The sequence below is a fragment of the Macrobrachium nipponense genome, chromosome 44 (assembly GCF_015104395.2).
Source record: "Macrobrachium nipponense isolate FS-2020 chromosome 44, ASM1510439v2, whole genome shotgun sequence".
NCBI classification, from domain to species: Eukaryota; Metazoa; Arthropoda; class Malacostraca; order Decapoda; family Palaemonidae; genus Macrobrachium; species Macrobrachium nipponense.
In genome coordinates, this window is record NC_087221.1 from 41,341,372 (window position 1) to 41,346,371 (window position 5,000).

A 5,000-nucleotide genomic window follows, 5' to 3' on the forward strand; every position below is an offset into this window, starting at 1 on the left:
CATTAAACTGTCACTGTTTTCGTATGAAAATCTTTTTATAGATATTGAATCCTATTAATAATTATTTTTTAGCAATGTATTCAAGGAAATAAATATTTTTTAGCAATGTGTTAAATTCAAGGAAATATCAATGTAATTATTAGTAAAATTTGTCATAGTAGGGGCGTCGTGTTGGGGAAGGGGAGGAATGTCAAAATGACCGAAAACAACAGATAATAGTGTCTAAGGGGCGGGCAGGGATGTCCAACCTGCGGCCCACGGGCCACATTGTGGCCCACTCAGTGTTTGGATGCGGCCCACTATCGACTCTCATTAAAAAAAAAAGTTTTTAGCAAATTTATCATGTAGTGAGCTAGGCTGCTAGAGAGTGAGAGTCTTCATGTAAATTTAATTAAAATACTTTATATTTAATAAACAAAATAATAAACAAAAACAATTTAAAAAACAATATGATTAAGATGAAATTTACAACCGAGCATGCATACTAAGTTTATAATATTGTCAGTTGTTTGGTTCTGTGATGAGGCTTAGCTAGGGCTGCGAACTTAGATTATTTAAAATCTATATTTAGATTATTTGCACTTCATTTACATTTTTAAAATTGTCATTTAGATTATAGATTATTTTTGAGAATTTCTTAGATTATTTCTTACTATATTGACATAACAATAAATCATGATTGCCTCGTAGCCTACATAGAGACACAATTCATAATAAGTATCGTGACAACACCATGTGTGTTTTGAACGTAAAATTAGATTTTCTAATTATAAAAAGATTGAAATTGAGTTAAAATTATTTAATATCCATTTTCATTTCAATATGATAAAGCACCAGTTGAGTACCAACTTGAACTGATTGAGCTGCAAAGTCGGGAAGGTTTAAAAACTTTCCATAGAGAGAATACACTTCATTTATTTTGTAAGAAATTGCATTCTCTCAATGAATTCAATCAAATTATAAATTTATCCAGAAAATTATTATGTATGTGGGGAAGTACATACTCTTGCGAGCAGTTTTTTTTTTCCACCATGAAAAACATTAAAACTGCAGAAAGAAATAGGTTGACTGACAGTCATTTAGCAAACATTCTTAGAATTAAGAATACATCCTTCGATACAAATATTGAAAACAAAATGGCTGGAAGACAAAGTCAAAAGTCTCATTGAATTAATATTGGTTAATTAAATTTAATGGGTTATTTTATATGTATAGCTACATATAAACATTACAATATTTACAATGTTGTAATAAAGTGTATTCACATGTTTTGTTTATATTGTCCATTTTTCATTAAATTCTGGAAGACAAAGTCAAAATTCTCATTGAATTAATATTGGTTAATTAAATTTAATGTTTTTTTCTATGTATAGCTACATATAAACATTACAATATTTACAATGTTGTAATAAAGTGTATGCACATGGTTTTGTTTTATACTGTAATTTTTCATTAAAATGTATTCAGATATTCTGGGGTTTTGCGGCCCAGTTAAATATTTAAGTTTGCAATGCGGCCCATTAAATCAAAAGGTTGGACATCCCTCTCTAAGCTATGGTTTTCGAGCCTAAAAGCCGTCTACCTCGATTGAAAGAGCTCCCATTGCCCACATTTAAAGTCGATAAAAGCGAGTTCGCCACCGTTAAGGAGCTGTTGAACGTGCGCGTTCATCAACGGTACTGGAACCATGCAAATCCTACTTAAAATCTCTTGAGGGCCGAGGCCACTTAGAAAAATTATAACGGAAAGATTATAATGCTGCCCCCAGTTGCCTAAAGATCGTCCATGCCTCCTGTTCGTCATCCCAGACTGCTTCCCCACATCGTAGTGATGGAACATCTGGAATTGGATAGTAAACAACAATAAAAACGACGCCGAGAGACCACGGTGACGAGTATCGGATGATAGTTTTGGCGCTGAACTGTTGTACTTTTCCCTGAAGGCTCTTTTTAAAAACGTCATGCCGACAAGTTCCTTGGAAAAATGGCGACTAGATGGAATGAGAGGTATACCTAGAAGTTCCCTGTCGATTGTAACAGGTCTCCGTTGGAATCAAGTGAAAGTGATATATATAAAGGGTATGCTGAGAAATTTCTCTGGAGAAATCTTGTCGATTAACAATTTCCTAGAGATCGGCCCTTAGCTGCAACCACTTTCGTTCCGTTTACTGTACCTCCTTTCATATAGTACTCTTTCTTCATCCTACTTTCCGCCACCCTCTCCTAACACCTGATTCATAGTGCAACTGCTTTGAGGTTTTCCTCCTGTTAATCCTTTCAAAACTTTTTTCTTCTCAGCGCTGAATGACCTCATAGGCCCAAGTGCTTGGCCTTTTGCATAAATTTTATATTCAACTCTACTCATTTCCTAGAGAAAAAAAAGGATTAATGCAGAAGTGTCGAGTCATTTAAATGTGAAGTTCTGTGGAAAGGGAAAATCCTTTATGTAATTTACATTTGTACTAGTTGTGAGTTCATGACAGTAATTGTGGGACTTTCTGAACGCAAAGATGGCAGAATTACGGATGAAGAAATGCTGACCAATGCTACTGTAACATTTGATCGATGTACATAATTTGTCGCAGGTTGCAAGTTATGACTTACCCCGCCGATCGAAGTTCTGTTACTGTATACAAAGCTTGTTGCTCACTAGATACCCGCGCACTTAGCGAACGTGCGTTCGCTCTCACAAAAGCGCATGCATATTTATTTAAGTGTCTCTCTCTCTCTCTCCCTTCAATGTGTGTGTCTGTGTGATTGTTGTGTGTTTTGCGATCCAATCTCCAGAGGTATGCGTGAATCCAGCCCCACTCTATAATTTACCTTATTGATTGACTTCATCCGGTTGCAGTTGCATATTGTCAATTTAAATGGAAACGGGTCGATAATGGAGATGGATCGAGATCCACCACTGTTGAATTGTGGACAAGTGTATATGCAGTTTGGAAGCAGGTTCGCCATATATAATATATATATATATATATATTATATATATATATAATATATTATATATATATGTATATATATATATTATATATATATATATTATATATATTATATGTATAGTATAGTGTATATATATATATATATATATGATATATATATATTTATGTATATATATATATAGTATATATTAATTTATTGATCTATTATTATATGTGTATATATTATATATATCTATATGATATATTACTATATATATTATATATTCTCTCTCTCTCTCTCTCTCTTCTCTCTCTCTCTCTCTCTCTCTCTCTCTCTCTCTCTTCTCTCTCTCTCTCTCCTATGGATTTAATACTGCCTCTTTTCTTCTTGTTTTCTTCGTGTCTGGGCGAGGTAAGGGCATTTGGATGCCGGTCTATTTGCTTTAAAAAAATTCATACCATAGGAGATGTAAATCGAGGGAAGTAGGAGTAGAGAGGGAGGAAATAGAAAAAGAGAGGGGGGACGAGAAAGTGAAGAAAGTAGGAGACGAATGGGGACAAGGAAAAGACTGGGTTTCGTAAATAGCAATGAAAGAAAAACGGAAGCATGGAGAGATGTTTATACTGTAAGATATGATTCAGTTTTATGGTTGCCTGAGCGCCCATGTCCCTGACTGCTTGCTTGAAGGTAAGTATATCTTAGTTTAACCAGACCACTGATTAATAGCTCTCCTAGGGCTGGCCCGAAGGATTAGGTATTTTTACGTGGCTAGGAACCAATTGTTCACCTAGCCGGTGGACCTACAGTGGGATTCGAACCACATTATATCGAGAAATGACTTTCTATCAACAGAAATAAATTCCTCTGATTCCGCGTTGGCCCAACCGAGAATCGAACTTCGGTCCACCGGATTGGTAGCCGAACGTGAAAACCACTCGTCCAACGAGGAACTTGCTCTAATAACTAAGAGTCAGGGTTGGCGCGATGCTTTAGGAAGAGGAATGTGTTGATGGGAGAAGTGACTCGTTTGGTGTGAAAGTGGATGTGAGAGTCTGATGTGGTGTGTCTCCTTGGCTATTTGATATTTATTATGGACGGGTGGTGCTAGACGTCAGGGAATGATTAATTAAAAAAGATATATAAATATAAACGGCAACTTTTTTCAAGTTTTCTTCGTTTTTCGTTAATATATTCAAGATTTGCTTGGTATTGTGTCATATGTTCAAGTGGGAGCTTGTAGTATTTTATTCATATTTCGTAGATTTCTAATTTTGTTATATAAGCTCTTTCCTCCTATGGGTGTACGTATATGTATGTAATAATTTCTTTTTTATATAATTCATTTTTATATTTATTTTATAATTACCAGTATCTTTTATCATATTTTTTAAATAATTGTCTGTTTAATTATTATTATTAAAATTTATAGGGTCTTTTTGTATATAGTTCGGCATCAATGACCTAGTTGTCGCGATGTTAGATTAATATAATATCAATCAATCAATCAATCAATCAATCATCTGATATTTTTTTTTACTTATGTCTGTATAAATACGTGAGTAAATGTATTTATTGTGTGCAAGTATTCCACTGTGAGAGTGTGCCTTTGTGCAATTTTTAGTTTAATTTCCTCTCATTTGTCATCACACCGATTAAAACAATTCTGAAGCTTTGCCTCTGGCCTAGACATGATTTTTTTTTTTAAATCCTTCGGGCCAGCCCTATGAGAGCTGTAAGTCAGCTTAATAGTCTGATTAAACTTCATTATCAATAAAAATATCGTCTCCGGTTACTTTCCTTTCTTCTTTAAGTATGTATGCTTGATTTGCCCTCTTTTATAACTCTGTTGTATATTCAATTTTCTTTGTCGTGTGTCGTCTTGCAACAGTAATCCTATCTTGGAGGCAAGTCGTTCATCCATATTTACAAGTCGAAAATAAACAGCTTCGGACCCAGAATCAGACCTTGCGGTACTAATCTGCGCCAGTGGCCTCCCATCTGTTTTTCATATGATTCGAGATACCAAACCTCTGAGTCAACTCCGCAGATGAGTTTCGAACCAATTCCCCAGCGCAG

The 5,000-nt window shown here is 34.9% G+C and overlaps 1 protein-coding gene across 1 annotated transcript in view; it reads left to right on the forward strand.

Moving 5' to 3' along the window:
* Positions 1 to 5,000, forward strand: part of LOC135204226 (transforming growth factor beta receptor type 3-like) — a 134,466-nt gene that overhangs the window by 1,047 nt on the left and 128,419 nt on the right. The window lies entirely within an intron of this gene.